Raw genomic sequence first — 18,575 nt, 5'->3', positions numbered from 1 at the left:
TTCTTTTGATGTAACTATTGGCATCAAAATTCCGTTTTTTAGACTTTCGGTTACTATTGAGTCGCTCCTTACTACTGTTTGTTACCACGAGCTGTTGGATTAAATAAAAAAACAAGTTTTTTTTTTTAACTGAAAGTAAGGAGCGACATTAAAACTTAAAACAAACAGAAGTTATTCCATATATGAAAGGGGCTGTCCACTCCTCAACGCCCCGCTCTTTATGCCAAAGTTTTTATGGTTTTAAAAAGTAGAACTGTGACAAAGAGTCAAACTTGAGCGTAAAGAGTGGTGTGTTGAGGATGGGACAGCTCCTTTCATATACGGAATAATTTCTGTTCGTTTTAAGTTTTAATATCGCTCCTTACTTTCAGTTAAAAAAAATTGTTTTAAAGAAGCAAAACGTAAGAGAACCGAAATGTGACGCCATGATAATAAACGTGAGAGGATGGAAGGCCCGAGTTACTGACCGTAGCAAATGGAGGGAGGTAATTTGAGGGTATATTTGTAAGGACCACCCAAGTGAATGAAGCGAGGTGGCTAAACGTGCTAAAATGCACGTCAATGGGTATTTGAAACTAAGAATTTAATGAAAATGACAATCCATCCCCTAATTAAAAATCCAATGCTCCATCTGAAATCTAACTGTTGACACTGATGCAACCAGGGTAGAATTTAATGCCCTTTACTAAAATTTTGAAACCTGAAAAAAAAACTATACACCAGTCGATTCGATAATAAGTAATCGTCTGTTATGTAGATCTCACCCAAAGGCATATCCAGTATTTTTGTTCGGGAGGAGGGGAGGGTTACAAAAACTTAAGTAATGCATCGAAAATTTTATATGTGTCTTTACGAGTCAGAGAAAAATTTGAGGGATGGGTGGTGTTCAAACTTGGTAACCCCTGAATATGGCATCGAAGACCATAGATAAATACTTACGTTTTAGTAGAAAAACGGAGAAGTTACAACTTTCTGGAGGAAGAGTCATTCAAGGATTTATCATCTGTATAAGTGGAAGGCTCCATGTTGGATACTCAGGTTTAAGGCCAGCCTTCACCCTTGCCTCATACATATAGACATGTTACACCTTATTCAGAGATTATCTAGGGAACTTAAATGCTAATTGCCGTCCGTAAATATCATTATTCCCCCAGGGACGATGCATTCTCTATGTTTCAGTACAATAGATCGTACTCAAGGCGTGTTTCCGTCGGCCTAGCGAAAAAATTTTTTTAGCAATAATTTTACTAAAAGGCGTGTTTCCGTAGTTTAACCAAATATTGTTGCTATAGTGAAAATTGTAGATGGTCTAATATACAAAAATGGTCAGCTGAAAACAATCCAACAATCTGAAATAGGTTTACATTCCTACAGACCGTGTTGAAACCAAGACGACAGGCCTACTTAAACAACAACCGCTTATTCTCTAACCAATTGAAAAGTTATTAGATTAAATAATTGATGGATTTTGGGCCGAAATTAAAAAGAACTATGAAGTTCTAAGTTTTATTTTAATTTATCATATAAACTAAACGGCTCTGTTTTTAATTTGTGCGGCAAATTATATGATTCCGCGAGCGGTTGGTAACAATTTTTTGCTAGTCAAAATTTGTTTTTCCCCGAGCTAACAGAAAAGTGTTAGAATCAATTGGGAAACACGCCAGTTGTTTGTCCCTTTTCGCTTTGGAATTGAAAAGTCATCTTGTTCAGTTAATGTTGAAGCATTATTTTTAATGTTTTAATTCTAAAATAATGATATGATTTTTAAAAACCACAATACTACGCCAAAAAATATACGTTGATTGACACAAAAGGAAAATTGTAATTTTGAAATTCTAGAATTAAATAATGGCGATTCTATACAGGCCGTATCAAGGGGAAGGATACATGGTATGCCCCCCCTAAAGATTGTCCAACCTGTGAAAAATTAACTAAAATCCTTAGAAACAAATTATTGACGTGTTTTGTAAAGATTTATTTTAAACCTCCCCCCCAATAAAAAGGGGCACACCCTTGATGCTATAGTTAAATGAGACCTTCGAGTCGTGCAATATATAAATATTTGTATGCTTTTGTTTTTAAGTAGGTATAGCATGTACACCTTTGTGCTGGGAGAGGAGAGGGATTATGCCCCTCCGGGAATCCTCCAGCTAAATATTTTAAAATCTACGTGATTCTGATTTCAACGAAGTATTTCATATGCATCTTCATCCTAAAATACTTGCGTTTATAAGTGTCATTCGTGAAATAGACGTGTTTAGAAATGGAGGGATTACCTACTTTCTACCACCTAGCAGGGTCGTATCCAGGGGACTTACTCGGTTTGACCCATCCCCTCTCAAATATTTGTCCGACTCGTACAAAATTAACAAAAGAGATGTAAACAGACCTATCGTTGCGTGTTGTAAATTTTTTGGGGACTTGGAGTGCCACTTCTTCCGCCATCTCCTGGTGTACACGGCTTTTAAATGTGGGCAATCCCTCTAAAAATATATCTCCCTCCTGCCCCCCTGAAACAAATGACATTGCTACCAGAATGGAATCCTAGTTGTCTCATTATTTATTTCTTAGCCCTGTTTTGAGTAAATCGCACGAAAAGGCTGTTTTTATTTAAATACCACATATATTTAAATACCACCATCGCGGGCAGTAGGTTTTTGGTGTGTGGCTTGCAGGGTATCCTTCACCGACTAGCAAGGTCTCAATGGTCCAATAAATAGTTGGCTATTTTATCACTATTCCCATTTAGACCCCCCCCCCTCTTGAGACGATCGTCGTTATTTTAATTAAGTCTTACAATTTGTTTTTCCTCTCGAAAATTAGATTTGTGTTTTGTGGCTGGTAAGGGTGGGATATACCCTTCGCCAACTAGTTAGGTCTCACTGCTCCATTTAATAGTCAAACCGTCGGCATTTTTGTCACTTTTCCACCCAGTAAACAGCAATGAATGACAAGTTAAAGGGTTTTATCTCAACCCGTCTGTCATTTCCTATGTCTTTTAGAGAATTAATTACACAAAACCTTCTCAAAAATCAAGAGTATTATATCCGGTAGTATTTAGTTGTACCGCTTTCAGCTTAGCCCTAAGGGAGTAAGGATTTTTAGCCTCTCACCAAATATAATTACACAATTCTTGTGAACAAAGGGTAAAGGGTACAAGGCATTTCCGATTTGTCCATTTTCCATCTGTTCCGGTCGAGCCTTTTGTTTAAAAACTAGTCGAATCCACGGGTAGGCTACCTTCCTTACTGATTTTTGGCAATTTTACAATACTCAGTCAGTGCTTGAAAGGACAGACGCAGATTTAAATATATTTGACCTTGTTGTTAGGTTACAAAAAAGTCCAACGCGTAAACAGGAATTCTTGGGGGGGGGGATCATAAATGTGACCATTCGACAGATTATTTGGAAAAAATAGATTTTGAGGATAGCCCACCTCTGTCAGTCATGCAAGGATGAAAGTAGCCTACATGTTTAGTACAAGCAATTTTTCTATGAATTTTTATGAACAGTTTTTTGGGGCTTTGGTTTATGCGAGCGTGCATCATTTTTTTTTTGAGGTGTGGCAATAATAAAATATTGATATATTGAACAACAAATGCCCAGAAATTTAAAAAAATGGGGGGGGGGAGCAGACCATGAGCCCCCCCCCCACGGACGTCCCTGCTATGAGATGAATTTGACTATTTTGTTCCTCGTTTTATTTATTTAGCTTTTATTAATATTGTTTATTTATTATTTTTAATATTGCTATATTATTAATATTGTTTATTTATTATTTTTAATACTGTTATAATATTAATATTACTATTGTTTATTGTTTTTTATTGATTATGTATTATATCCCTTGCAGCTTATGTTGCGCCCTAGCAAAAACCAGAGGTGCCATTTGGACCAAATCTAGGGGTGGGCATAAACTCCACCTTTGGCCCCCCCCCGACTCACTTCGTGTCGCGTAATCATCTAGGAAATGGGCATTTGACAGAACTCGAGAATTTTATTATGTATCTTACCTACTTTCAAAGTTTACAATAATTAATAGCAAATAGCGTAATTACCCCAAGGGTCGTCAAGTAATTACGCTCCTTGGTTAATAGGCGTGCAGTAATTTCAAATCAATTGGACAGAATGGATTATGTTGCGACATAATGGATTATTATGGCTGGCAGAGGGCCCTTTGTGGTGGAAGCTTGGGCCCCCTGGAAAATCTGGGGTGGGCATTTGCCCACCCCTGACCCCCCAAATGGCGCCTCTGGCAAAAACGTAAATCTTTTCATAGTGCTGGGTTTGTAAATTCTAAGAAAAAAAAATTTATGAAAAAAACGTGAACCCAAACATAGAAAAAATATCTAAGCTATAGACTAAGCTAGGAAATCGGGGAACAAATCATAAAATTTGTAAATTCCCCATCAGAGTGGTTAAATTTCAATTCGTAGACTCTTGTGTTTTAAACTAAAAATGTATTCAGTAATATATAACAATATGTAAATTATAACATATTCAATAACAATAAACTGTAATAAACACTTTGTTGCTTATTTATTGCTTTTTTGTTTCAATAATTGTAAACACTTCAAAAAGTTTCCAAACCAAAGTGAGGAGCGACATTTAACCAAAAGCTAAAAAAAAGGAGTCATGTAATCAGTCGAACTTAAAATAAATAGGCATTAGTGGTAAATGAAGTCGAGAAAGAGCAACAAGTAAAATGAATAATCAAGTCTAAAGTAAAAAAAAAAAACAGGTATTTAGCATGTATGAATAAATGAAGCCTAAAAGGAAAAGAAATTAAAATTTGAAAAAACTTCAAACTTTGCAGGAACAGAAATAGCCACAAATAATGATGGGATTGCTATCCTTCAAGGCTAGAGTTCCAATTGCATAATTTGGGTCTTTGCCATTAGGGTTGCGCATATGTCGCCCCAGAGGGTGTTTTCCTCTTTTGATCATTGTGCTAGAAATGGCTGTATGAAAATCTAGAAACGACGCCAATTGAGGGTGATGGGGGGCATGCGGGGTGTCTGAGAGGTGCTAAAAGTGAGTGGATTCAAAATCTACGATCGAATGAACCCTATCCCAACTTACCATGACCCATCTGTTTTATCCCATTACGCGGCCATATGTCCTTTGAAACCGAGCGTCCTATACAACAATTTTTGACAGTTGTGAACTAATTGGCTTTCTCATAATTTTTTCTCGATAGTATTTGGGTCTTCTTAGGGTCAACATTTGTATTATTCAGAAATAACAAAACAAAAATGGAGCCTTGATCTGGTGCAATCTCTTTTCTTACTGGAAAAAGCCGTTAGAACGCACAGAGCCATCTCTCAATATTCAATGAATACTGATTACAAAACTATTAATTAGTAACTTCCATCAATAGCAAACGCCTTTTTGGGGTTTTCCTCCACGCCTTTCCAAAATTATTCGTTTCTTGTTACCAATAACTTTTATAAGTAACTTGAAACAAAATTAAATAAAAAAAAAACAAGTTTTTTTTTAACTGGAAGTAAGGAGCAACATTAAAACTTAAAACGAACAGAAATTATTCCGTATATAAAAGGGACTGTTCCCTCCTCAACGCCTTGCTCTTTACACTAAAGTTTGACTCTTTTTCACAACTCTACTTTTTAAAATCAAATGAATATTAAAATGATAGTTATCAGTTACTATTGAGCCGAGTCGCTCCTTACTTATAGTTTGTAACCGCGAACTGTTTGTAAATGGAACAAATATTTTTTGGAATCAAGATAAACGTCAGATTCCTTTGATACATCATTTTCAGAATATCGATTTTAGATTTAGGGCCCCGTCCATTAATTACTTGTGATTACCATGGACGATTTGAAAGAAGAAGTCTGAACTAATATTGGGTGATATCGGATATGGATATCGATATATTAGACCAAATATCGATATTGAATATCGAAGCGTAAATATCGATATCGAAAACGATATTTAAATATTTTCGGATTTTCCTGGTATCTACCGGTGAACCGGTGAACAGCAGAACAGATCCAACATAGAAAATTGTTTCGCAAATAGCCAAGAAGAAGAATAATGTCTTCAATCCATTGACTCATATATGCTGATACATAGTATGCATAGCTGTATCCATTGAAATAGCCTGTTCTCAAACTTAAACTACGTTTAGTGAGGATTTACTCTCAAATGTTGCTGAGGACCTCCGAAGGGCTTGGCTAGATAAAATGACTCATAGCCTTATAGACCTTGTTCAAATGATATTCGTCACGATTACCACTGACTCGATCCGTGTTCCAAGAAATTGGGTATTTCCTACATGGATTTGGCCTTGCTGGAATCTATGTCAACAGAGGCAAGTGCTGTGAAAGTCACTGTGATTCAGCCACTACAGAATCAAGCCAGTTTGTCGGGATTACATGGCGAAGCTTCACTAGTCAATGCAAGACATGCTTCGCCAGCAGCCGCATCTGTCACGGCTCTCCAGATTTACGGTAGGAAGTTTTTAGCCAAACAGTTCGTGGTAACGAACTGTATTAAGGAGCGACCCGGCTCAATAGTAACCGAAACTCTAAAAAAATGGAATTTTGATACCGATAGTTACATAAAAAAATTGTATTTTAATGCTGATTTTCAATATATAACTTACATCAAGATTAGTCTTACCTATCAAAAGTTACGAGCCTGAGAAAATTTGCCTCATTTTAGAAAATAGGGGATACACCCCCTAAAAGTCCTACAATCTTAACGAAAATCACACCATCAGATTCAGCGTATCAGAGAACCTTATTGTAGAAGTTCCTATCCTCAAGCTCCTATCTACAAAAATGTGGAATTTCGCATTTTTTACAAGAAGACAAATCATGGATGCGTGTTTATTTGTTTGTTTTTTTCCAGGGGTAACCGTATCGACCCAGTGGTCCTAGAATGTCGCGAGAGGGCTCATTCTAACGGAAATTAAAAGTTCTAGTGCCCTTTTTAAGTGGCCCAGAAAATTGGAGGGCACCTAGGCCCCCTCCCACGCTCATTTTTCCCCAAAGTCACCGGATCAAAATTTTGAACGCCCCGCTCTTTACGCTAAAGTTTTTTACTATTTTAAGAGGTAGAGTTAAGAGAAAGAGTCAAACTTTAGCGTAAAGAGCAAGGCGTTGAACCCCTTTCATGTACGGAGCAATTTCTGTTCGTTTTAAGTTTTAATGTCGCTCCTTACTTTAATTAAAAAAAAAAACTTTTTTTTATTTAATTACAAGAAAAACCGATCCACTCAAGAAGTGGTAGTCTCGTAATATGGGTCTCAGAAATACCTTTACTAAGTTGTCATAAAGTTAACGTTCATGCCCGCCCCCAGTGTTCTTTCTGAAAGTGGGTTCCAAGCCTGATCAGTTAGTCAAACAGGTCGTGGCAACGAACTATAAGTAAAGAGCGACTCGGCCCAAAAGCAATTGAAACTCTAAAACACAGATAACAATAAACACATCAAAAGAATTGGCTATTTATGCTGATTTCAGAAATATAAAATTCGTCAAGTTTAGTGCTATCCATCAAAAGCTACGAACCTAAAAAAATCGTGATGTTTTTTAGAAAGAGTGGAAACACCCCTATCAATGAATCTGAATGAAAATTGCACCATCAGATTCAGCATGCTAGAGAACCCTAATGTAGAAGTTTCAAGCTCCTATCTGCAAAAATGTGGAATTTTGCTATTTTTGCTAAAAGACAGATCACGGATGCGTTTTTATTTTTTTCTTGTTTTGTTGTTGTTGTTTGTTTTTTTGTCCAGGGAGATCGCATCGAGCCAATGGTACTAGAAGATAGGGAAATGGATCGTTCGAACGAAAATTAAAATTCTGGTCCCAATTTTGTGACCGAAAATATTGGAAGGCAACTAGACCTTCACCTTCCATGCCCCTTTCCCCCCAACGTCATCTGATCACAATTTTGAAGAAGCTATTTTGATCAGCATAGTTGAAAGGTCAAATAACTATGCCTCTGGGGATGACATGATCCCCCAGAGTCTGTGGGGAAAGGGCCGTAAGTTATGAAATTACCTAGTGTTTACATACATCATTTGTTATTGGGAAGAACAGACATTTTTCGGGGATGGGGAATTTCCCAAGAGGGAATTTTCTGTAGGGAGGAGTTTCCGGGGATGAACTTTCAAATGGAAACTCCACAGGGGGGGGGGGGAATTTACCAGAATTTATATGCAAAATTATTTTTATTTGATTTACTTTCTTTTTTTTGATTCGATTTTATATGTAGAAGTATTCCGGGAAAATCACCCAGGGAAAATTTTCAAAGGGGCTGAAATTGTCTGAGGGATTTTTCCATGGGGAGGGGTGATTTTCCATGGGGGAAATTCTCCATCAGGGAATTTTTCGCGGGAGAAACTTGCAATTGGGACATTGGGAGGGGAGAGTTTCCAGGTAAATTTCTCCACGGATGGAGGATTTCCGGAATGGTTTGAAAAATTAATAGAAATTAAAAGAAAAAACAAGTCTTTTTTTCAAATAAAAGTAGGATAAAAAGAATTTTCTAGGCGGAATTGTGTTCAAAAGATTTTCTACGAAATATTTAAAATAAAAAAAAAACTTGGCGTGAAGAGCGACATATTGAGGAGCCCCCCCCCCTCTTATATACGGAATAGTTTCTGTTCTTTTAAGTTTTAATGTTGCTCCTTACTTTCACTTGAAAAAAACAAATATATTTAAAAAAAATTCAATCACTGAAAGGCAGAATCAGTTCTCAAGAAAAAATATTATCATGCTACTGATTTTAAATAACCAAAAACAGCCAAGTAATCGAAGTTTTCTTGTATTTTATTTAAAATTTAGAAAAAAATTGCGTAAAAAACTCTTTAAGTACGATCTTTGTTTTAAACTTCGGCAAGACTAGGAGTTAAGCTGAGCAAAAAACTGATAAGAAATACCTAAATCGATATATCGAATGTCGAAAGTAAAAATATCGATATAGTTTAATCAAGTTATCACCCAACACTACTTTAAACCATTTATTGTCTAGTTTGAGGACTCGATGAAAAATAAATTCCGCTTCATGGAGCTCTAAGAAACTATGAGTGTGAGCGAATTACTAAATTCTTCAAAATTTTAAACATTATCATATTTTGAATCTACTTTGTATGCCATTTTGGCGGACTTCATGGCGTAGCTATCTGGTTGTCCCTCCCCTGCATAGAGAGAGAGAGAAAATATTTGTTATTAAACCAAAACAAAAACAGTAATAATAACTACCCCGAAAAGTAAAATACTTGTCCAAGGGGATGGCAAAAATATATTAGAAATTAATTCAGGACAAAGAAAAAAAGAAAAAAATTATAAAACCAATAGTACGACCTGATCGGAACAACAAGCCTTACAACAAACGAATTCAACAATGCTAACAAAATCATACCCCTAGAGGCCAAAACAAGTTACTCAATTATTTATTTACGTATGGAAGCTACACTTATTTTTGTTACTATAATTTACTTAAACACGCCGTCTATACTCAAAAGCAAAAAGAAAAACGGTACTTGTTAATTAAACAAAACACACCCAAGAAGTTAAGGTAGGTTAATCCTATTGAAATATAACCTTTTTATAGCCTTTAGTTTACATAATAATATAATTTGGGCTATATATTTGCACATTAGGGGTTGGGGTGGGAGGGGGGATAAATTATTTGGACAACATCCCCAACCTAACCCTCTCCTAATGTGCTAATATATAGCCCAAATTATACAAATCCAATGCATTCTGTCATCCGTCACTTGTCTCTTTGGCTCTGAAACTGGTTTTCTTAGATCTAACCTAAGCATCATTTTTAAGTTTGTTTTGTTCAATTAACAAGTACCAGGAAAACTGAACATTTTCCATCGAATGGGCTGGCCTGTGCTTTAAAACCGTGAATATACTATGTTTTTTCACCTTTTTCCGGTTTTGGCTTTCTGGAATTCATTGATTTTGCATCTGAATTACTCAAATTTGTTTCTCAAGAATGTTCAAATCGTATTATATGGTTTTAATTGATTTTTGGAATTCATTCATTTGAGAAACTTTTGAAACTCAGGCCAATTAACTCCCCTGTTCAGCTCTTCGAGAATTAGAATTATTCGTAGACTTTGTTTTAAGTGCTTTTGATAATCTGGGAAAAGGGGTGAATATTCTGAAAAGGGGAGATTGGAAGATCAATAAACTATTTCAGGTCTAAAGTAGATTATTACAGAGCCTTAGTTTGAATACTTTGAAGCTTGAAAATGCGTTAGGGATTTAACGTCTGTTTCAATGATTGTTTGTTCATTTATGAACATCATTTATTGAACAGCATTTATCAACAGCATTTATGAACAACATTTATTGACCAGAATTTAATGAACAGCATTTATTGAACAGCATTTATGAACAACATTTATTGACCAGAATTTAATGAACATCATTTATTGAACAGCATTTATGAACATCATTTATTGAACAGCATTTATCAACAACATTTATGAACAACATTTATTGACCAGAATTTAACTAGACCTCCGTTGCCTGTGCAACGGGAAGTGTTGCAGCAACTGTGCCCTGTTCCTTAGGGCACAGTTGCGGAGCAACACGTGCAACTGTGCCCTACGGGACACAGTTGCTATTTCCGGGAAATCTGAAAGAGATACGGAAATAACGTCCTATAGTTTTCTGCTTAACTTTTGATGGTCTAAACTAGGAAAATATAAAACAAACCAAATTCACCAAAAAATTTAAATTGCCCCGAGGGCATGACAAAACTTCCAAATAGAAAAACCCAAAGAAGGAATTTTATTTCGGAGAAACTATTGTAAGCTCCAGTTGTTAGGAGATCGAGACCTGTCGAACCGCGTTGGAAAAAAAAAATTCTAGCTGGTCCAGAACAGAAGTTACCTCTAGAACGTCGAAACTTCGGAAATTATTTCTTAGAGAACGAAGCAACTTGGTATATAGAACACTTCACTTCTTCTTGCATACTTTTCATAGCACTACTCGATAAAAATATAAGAAACATCAAAATCGAAAATTTGAGAAAATTCCAAAAAAAATCGGAACGAGATGGACTTTTCCGGAATTATTTCGGGGAAATCTTTAAGAGCTACGGAATTTTGTGCTCCGGTTCTCGAAGAGACAAATGAAAGTTCTACATGAGTTCAGCATAACTGTATTTCTAACAAGTTTATTTCCGAAGCTAGGGTCGTCTTAACTTGACGCCAAACATCGAACGCACAGTTTCTAAGAAAAAAACCGTTTTATTTTTTTTTATGGAAAACTGTTAGAAATTTTAGGAACTTCTCTGGAACTTTTTTACTCTGTTTCACGTTTCCCTTCCTCTGAAAAATCTCAAATTTTTAACTCTTACCACTTCGGAGCTACAGGTCGCTGATCACGGTGAAAAAAAAAAAAAAAAAAAAAAAACTACGAAAGCAGTAGTGTTGCTCCGCAACACAATGAACATCATTTATTGAACAGCATTTATTGAACAGTATTTGTTGAACAGCATTTATGAACATCATTTATTGAACAGCATTTATTGAACAGTATATATCAACAGCATTTATGAACAGTATTTGTGAACAACATTTATTGACCAGAATTTAATGAACATCATTTATTGAACAGCATTTATGAACATCATTTATTGAACAGCATTTATTGAACAGCATTTATGAACAACATTTATTGACCAGAATTTAATTAACATCATTTATTGAACAGCATTAAATGATTGTGCTTGAGCTAAAATCTGGGCTTATTCAACTACATCTTCGAAAAATTTATGAATTTGGAGATTCTGTAAAGACTTATCCAGCCTCTTTTCAGATATGCATGCACCTACATGGGAGGGGGGGTGCGTGATAGTTCCTTAGCCCTCCTAAAATGACATCCCTGTCTCTTATGTTTTTCGTGAAAATGTCAAGGGGAAGTCCACTTTCAGAAGTCACGTAGGCTGCAATAGGTGGAGCGTGCCAAGCGTGGCGGAACTGTCTGGCACATGTGTCATTCTGATATTTATACAAGGTGGCGGAAAGTGGGTGCCCCCTCCGTATATTTTACTATATAGTTCTTTTGGAAGACTGGACTTCGGGTAGTGTGAATTTTTCTTCGGAAGTCTGGCTGAAGAAGAAAAAAGTCTAAAAGTTGACCCATAAAGGCTCAAGCTCACTCAGGGTGAGTAGAGCAGGGAGGAGGGTGTTCTTATTTAAGAATGCCTAGAATCCTTCTAAAAATTCAGAGAAAATACCTTAAATACTGAAAAGAATTAGAAGCCTCAGGATTAAAAAAAATATGCTCTTAAGCATTAGACCAAATGATCCAGGCGCGAACGTACAAAACTATTAATTATCTTATGCTAATTATTTCATTATGAAATAAATGGTGAATCTCGGTCAAGATTGGGAAAAATGAAATTTTCAGATTCTTTATACTTACTACCACTGCCCCCTCTACTTTATCTTAATAAAAATAAAATTAGAAAATGATTATAACCGTTAAATTATTTATTCGGAATTTTGCGCCCTAAAATATCTGCGCTGAGCATAAGGGCCCTCTCTGCCCCCTAACACCGCCTCTGGTATACACTAACATATTGAATATCAGTTACTGTTATTTCGGATCCGTGATTAATTGTCTGAAGTGTCTGAGGCATTACTTTATTAATTAATGTTTTTTTTTTAATATCAAAAAGGAAGCAAAATGAACCCGAGATAAATCCGAGGACAATAAACTGATACAAATTATTGATCAAATATAAGTTTTTAACTAGATCATGTTTACATTCCAAGGTTGCTAGCAGAATGTAACCCGTAGATTAAATGCCAGAAAATGTGTATTTTTATCGTCGTGCTTAACCAAGGTTAAGCAACCAGTTCACTGCTTGATTGTGGTTGGGATGGCATATTATAGTGAAAGCTGCTTTCTGATTGATTTTTATTTTTGCTTCGGATTTTTGGGCTATGCGAGGTATGCTCTTGCTCTTTTAGTCCAAAAATTCTAGGCGTAAGTCGTTATCTGTATATTCCGCTTTTTAAAAATCGGGACATTTTAACGTCAACGTACCTGATTCAGGCATTTAGGCATAATTTATTATGGATGAGGGGGTTTGCATTTGGGAATGGGCCTATGCTCGTCAAAACCTTCCGAAACGCAGGTTTTTTCGTCAAAGCCTGTAATCAGGGTTGTATCCGTGATTTTTATTCTGGGGGGGGGGGGGGGGAGTTTACTCAAAAAACTTTAAAAATGTGTAAAAAATTGATTTGTATGCATGTTTGTTATGTTTTTGCAGGTCGAACAAACATTTTTTATGGCACTTGGTATTAACTAAGTGACATATAGCAATTTGACCATCTGGGGGGGGGGGAAGTGGGGGCCCGGGTAATTCGAAAAAAAAGAAAAAATGAAGTATTTTAACTTACGAACGGTTGATCAGATCTTAATTAAATTTGATGTTTGGAAGGATATCGTGTCTCAGAGCTCTTATTTTGAATCCCGACCGGATCTGGTGACATTGGGGCGGGGGGAGTTGGGAGGGTGAAACCTAAAATCTTGGAAAACCTCTAGAGTGGAGAGATCGGGATGAAACTTGGTGGGAAAAATAAGCATAAGTCCTAGATACATGATTGACATAATCGGAACGGATCCGCTCTCTTTGGGGTAGTTGGGGGGGGGGGGTTAATTCTGAAAATTATAAAAACGAGGTATTTTTAACTTACGAACGGGTGATCGGATCTCAATGAAATTTGATATTTAGAAGGATATCGTGTCTCAAAGCTCTTATTTTAAATCCTGATCGGATCTGGTGACATTGGGGGGGGGGGGAACCTAAAATCATGGAAAACGCTTAGAGTGGAGGGATCGGGATGAAACTTGGTGGGAAAAATAAGCAGAAGTCTTAGATACGTGATTGACCTGATTGGAACGGATCCGATCTATTGGAGGGGGAGGGTTAATTCTGAAAAATTAGAAAAAATGACGTATTTTTAACTTACGAAGGAGTGATCGGATCTTCATGAAACTTCATATTTAGAAGGACCTCGTAACCCAGATTTCTTATTTTAAATCTCAACCGGATCCAGAGTCATTGGGGGGGGCAGTTGGGGGAGGACCGGAAATCTTAGAAAATACTTAAAGCGGAGAGATCGGGATGAAACTGGATGGGAATAATAAAAACAAGTTTAAAATACGTGACTGACATAACCGGACCAGATCCGCTCTCTTTGGTGGAGTTGGGGGGGGGGGGATAATGCAGAAAAATGAGGTATTTGTAGCTTACGAACGGGCGACCAGATCTTAATGCAATTTGATATTTAGAAGGATCTTGTGCTTTAAAGCTCTTATTTTAAATTCCGGCCAGATCCTTTGACATTGGGGGGAGTTGGAAGGGGAAACCGGAATTCTTAGTAAACGTGAAAATTGGGGTATTTTTATCTTACGAATAGGTGATCGGATCTTAATGAAAGTTGATATATAGAAGGATCTTATGTCTCAGATGCTTTATTTTCGACTCGAATTGGATCCGGGGACATAGGGGGTTGGAGGAGGGAAACAGAAATCTTGGAAAATGCTTATAGTGGAGAGATCGGGATGAAACTTGATGGGAAGAATAAGCACAAATTCTAGGTACGTGATTGAAATAATTGGAACGGATCCGTTCTCTTTGGAGGAGCTGGGGATGTTAATTTGGAAAAATTAGAAAAATTGAGGTATTTTTAACTTAAGAACAGGTGACCGGATCTTAATTAAATTTGATATTTAGAAGGAATTCATGTCTCAGAGCTCTTTATTTCAAGTCCCGACCAGATCTGATGACATTGGGGGGAGTTGGAGGGGGAAATCGGAAATCTTGGAAAACGCTTAGAGTGGAGGAATCGGGATGAAGCTTAGTGGATAGAATAAGTAAATGTCGTAGATAAGTGATTGCCGTAAGCGTACTGGATTCGCTCTCTTTGGGGGAGTTGGGGGGAGGGGTTCAGTGTTTTGGCGAGTTTGATTCTTCTGGACGTGCTAAAACGATGAAAATTGGTAGGTGTTTCAGGGAGCTGCACAAATTGACTTGATAAAGTCGTTTTCCCATATTCGACCATCTGGGGGGCTAAAGAGAGAGGAAAAGTTAGAAAAAATGAGGTATTTATAACTTACGAGTGGGTGATCGGATCTTAATGAATTTTGATATTTAGAAGGACATCGTGACTTAGACCTCTTTTTTAAATCCCGACCGGCATTAAGCCTGTGATTTTCCTTTTAAATCAACCTATTGGTTCTTAGAATTTTGTTAGAGCTCATACCATATGAGCTCTTGGCTCTTAGCTCTTCTTGCCTCGTCACAAGTGCCATATGACCTCTTAGCTCTTGTTTTGGGTTAGAAGGTTAAACCCCCCAACCCTGTCCTGGATACGGCCTTGCCTCTGATATATTTGATGAGAAATTTTTGGCCCGAAGCCAGACTTAAAAACATCTTAGAGTTACGAACTTTTGCACGTTAGGTTTTAGTTTTGCATTTGTGTTTTTTTTGTTTTTTTTTTCAAAATACATATCTGTTTGCCTCTTGAAAAGGGTTTGGCTCTTGTTTTGCTATCTCCATTATTTTTAGTGTACTTGGCTTTAAGAATGGTTGTGTGTTAGGTTTTGGGCGTGCAATTGTATTTTTTTTTTAACACACAGTTTTTTGGCTCTTGAAAGGGTTTTGGCTTTTTTTGGTTATCTCCATTATTTTTAGCGTACTCAGCTTTAAGAACGCGTGTTAGGTTTTAGGCGTGTAATTGTGTTTTTTTTTTCAAAACACACAATTGTTTGGCTCTTGAAGGGGATTTAGCTCTTATTTGGCTTTCTCCATAATTTTTTGTGCACTTAGCCTTAAGAACGTTTTTGTGTTCGGTTTTAGGTGTGCAATTGTGTTTTTTTCTCAAAACACAATTGTTTGGCTCTTGAAACAGGTTTAGCTCTCAATTTTATGTAATAAACTTTAATTTAAGAACTTTCATGGAGTAGATTTTGACTACGCAATTGTTAGTTCTTCAAAACACGTTCGTTAGTATTCGTCGATTTCTAAGAAACCTTAGAATACTGGACAACCGCGTATTTCCAGGATGTGGTTGAAATCTGAGACGGAATAAGCAAGCAACTATCAATTATCTGAATTATCTTCTGTGTTCATGTTCATAGACGAGCTTGACTTTATTCCCTTTTTCTGAGACGGAATAAGCAAGCCACTTTCATTTCAGAATAATCAAGCCACTTTCATTTCTGAGACGGAATAAGCAAGCCACTTTCATATACGCAAGCAAGCCACTATAAGCAAGCCACTTTCATTTCAGAATAATCAAGCCACTTTCATTTCTGAGACGGAATAAGCAAGCCACTTTCATATACGCAAGCAAGCCACTATAAGCAAGCCACTTTCATTTCAGAATAATCAAGCCACTTTCATTTCTGAGACGGAATAAGTAAGCCACTTTCATATACGCAAGCAAGCCACTATAAGCAAGCCACTTTCATTTCAGAATAAGCAAGCCACTTTCATTTCTGAGACGGAATAAGCAAGCCACTATCAATTATCTGAATTATCTTCTATATTCATGTTTATAGACGAGCTTGACTTTATCCCCCTTTTCATTTTTGTTAGATTTCAAGTTTAAAAACAATGGGATGATTTAACTCTTTATCCTATTTAGCATATCTGGACACGGAGGGGGAGGTGTTGATTCCCATTCGTTATAGGGGTTTAAAGCCCCTTCCACCGTGAAAGAAAAAAATCGGGCATTTTGCTTTAAAAAAAATGTGCTGTTTGTTTAGGGATGGATCTCTACGCACACATGTTCATAGATATTCCATTATCACATATTCTATAATAATAAGGATAAAAAAGACAAACATCATATTTTGGCAAACAGCCAACACTGAATTTTTTGTTTGAGGTGACGTTGACCAATGTTAAAAACTACAAATTTTAAGATTTTGTGCGGGTGGGCCAAAATCCTCCCTCACATGTGTAAGCTTGTACTATATGCTGGGCATATTCATTTTTTTCCTGTTGGTTTTTTCACGACTTGGGTCAATTCTAAACTTCTTTTTGTACTTGTGTATTATATGGTGCACAGTCGAGAAGTGAATTTAGGTTAATCCTAATGAAATATACAAAAATATGATGAAAATGCAATATTTTAGTAACAAAATTATGTATTATATTAAATACCTAACCCACCCAAAGTATCATCTATATATTAAATATTTAATCGAAATATACCTACAACGTAGATTTCAATTGAGCCTAAGCTAATTTTCTTCAAATACTGATAGGCATAAACCCGTTATTGTTTGATCTGTAGATCGAAATTCTCGAGTGTGTACCATATAATATACAGAAGTACCCTTCTTACAGGCTTAAAAACACAGGTAACCCATGTTGCTTGTGCAGAGTTTTTTGTGTTAGGTTTCTGCAGTCCTAAGGCTTATATTTTCTGGTTGAAAATTTCGAAAATTTGGAAGATAAAATTTTGCTATTATTTGACAGCTCGGGATCAGTCACACCATCTTCTTAATTACATTTTCGAAATTTGGTTTGGGTTTTATTTTTTTATTTTTTAGACAGTGGAGACCTCCCATTACTTCTTTTTTTGCATACGGGTGTAGAACTATTTGCGATTTTTGAGAGTCGGAGAGGGGGGGGGGCTGCTGATCAATCATGTAAAATATCGTTCTTAGTTTTGTCATATTCAAAAGGGGGTTCAAAACCCACAAAAATTCTTTATTTCACGAATTTATGTTTTATATATAAAGATCTGATAGGCAATTAAAAACGGTCAATTTTGGAGGGGGGATTCACCCGTTCTTGATCATAACTCAGTTAAGTGTTTATTATGATTGACACCCTTTCATGAGTACATGGTCATGAATTCACACAAATATAGGGGTAGCAAGATGTTCTTTTCAAAATCTAGGGGAGGGGGAATTTGTTCTTTAATTTTTTTCAATGAAAATACGAAAAAATTTAATTTTTAATGAAAATACAAGAATAAAAAAAGGACATTTGCTTGAGCCTAGCTGTGTTGGCCTCAGGCGGCTTGGTGCTGCAGTGAGTTGTTTGATATTTTTCAATGAAAATTTTAAAAAAGATATTTTTCAAAATCTAAGGTGGGGGAAAATCCAGGTTGGAAAATCTCCTCTCCCCATTGACGTGCCTGCATGAGTTGTATTAAATTCCACTCTTCTGCCTGTTTTAGTTCGTTGGACGCAATAATTAAGAGAACAAAACTAAAAGTTTTCCACAGGAAACTTAGAATATTAATAATAATAATCCTCTTTGAGAAGAAATATCTATTGTATTATCTTTTCATCCGTGACAATGCTTAGACAGATGAAAAGAAGCGTGAATTTGAATATTCGGTCGCGTGGTAACCCCCTTTTCTGCCTTGTCATTTGTGATTCCCCTTGTTCTGATTCTATGTATTATCTGTGTGTCTCCTGTTGTCAATGCTATTAATAATGCAGAATTACGAGAACAATTCTGATAATGTTTTTTTTTTACTTTTAGTATTCTTTCCATATTTGTTTGTCTTTTGTTTCTGTTTTTGTTTAAGTATGGATATATAT

The 18,575-nt window shown here is 36.3% G+C and overlaps 1 protein-coding gene across 4 annotated transcripts in view; it reads left to right on the top strand.

Moving 5' to 3' along the window:
- The window catches only part of LOC136038827 (brain tumor protein-like), a 456,036-nt gene that overhangs the window by 363,530 nt on the left and 73,931 nt on the right, over positions 1-18,575 (top strand). The window contains exon 1 of one of the 4 annotated variants that reach the window (XM_065722233.1): positions 12,843-12,950. The exons of the other annotated variants lie outside the window; for them this stretch is intronic. The gene's annotated coding sequence lies outside the window, so the exon portion shown is untranslated. Of the gene's footprint in view, positions 1-12,842; positions 12,951-18,575 lie in introns of those variants that run through there. 4 annotated transcript variants of the gene reach the window in all.

The sequence above is a fragment of the Artemia franciscana genome, chromosome 18 (assembly GCF_032884065.1).
Source record: "Artemia franciscana chromosome 18, ASM3288406v1, whole genome shotgun sequence".
Taxonomy (NCBI): domain Eukaryota; kingdom Metazoa; phylum Arthropoda; class Branchiopoda; order Anostraca; family Artemiidae; genus Artemia; species Artemia franciscana.
The sequence above is the reverse complement of the archived record's forward strand: the minus strand, read 5'-3'. Positions and strand labels throughout refer to the sequence as shown.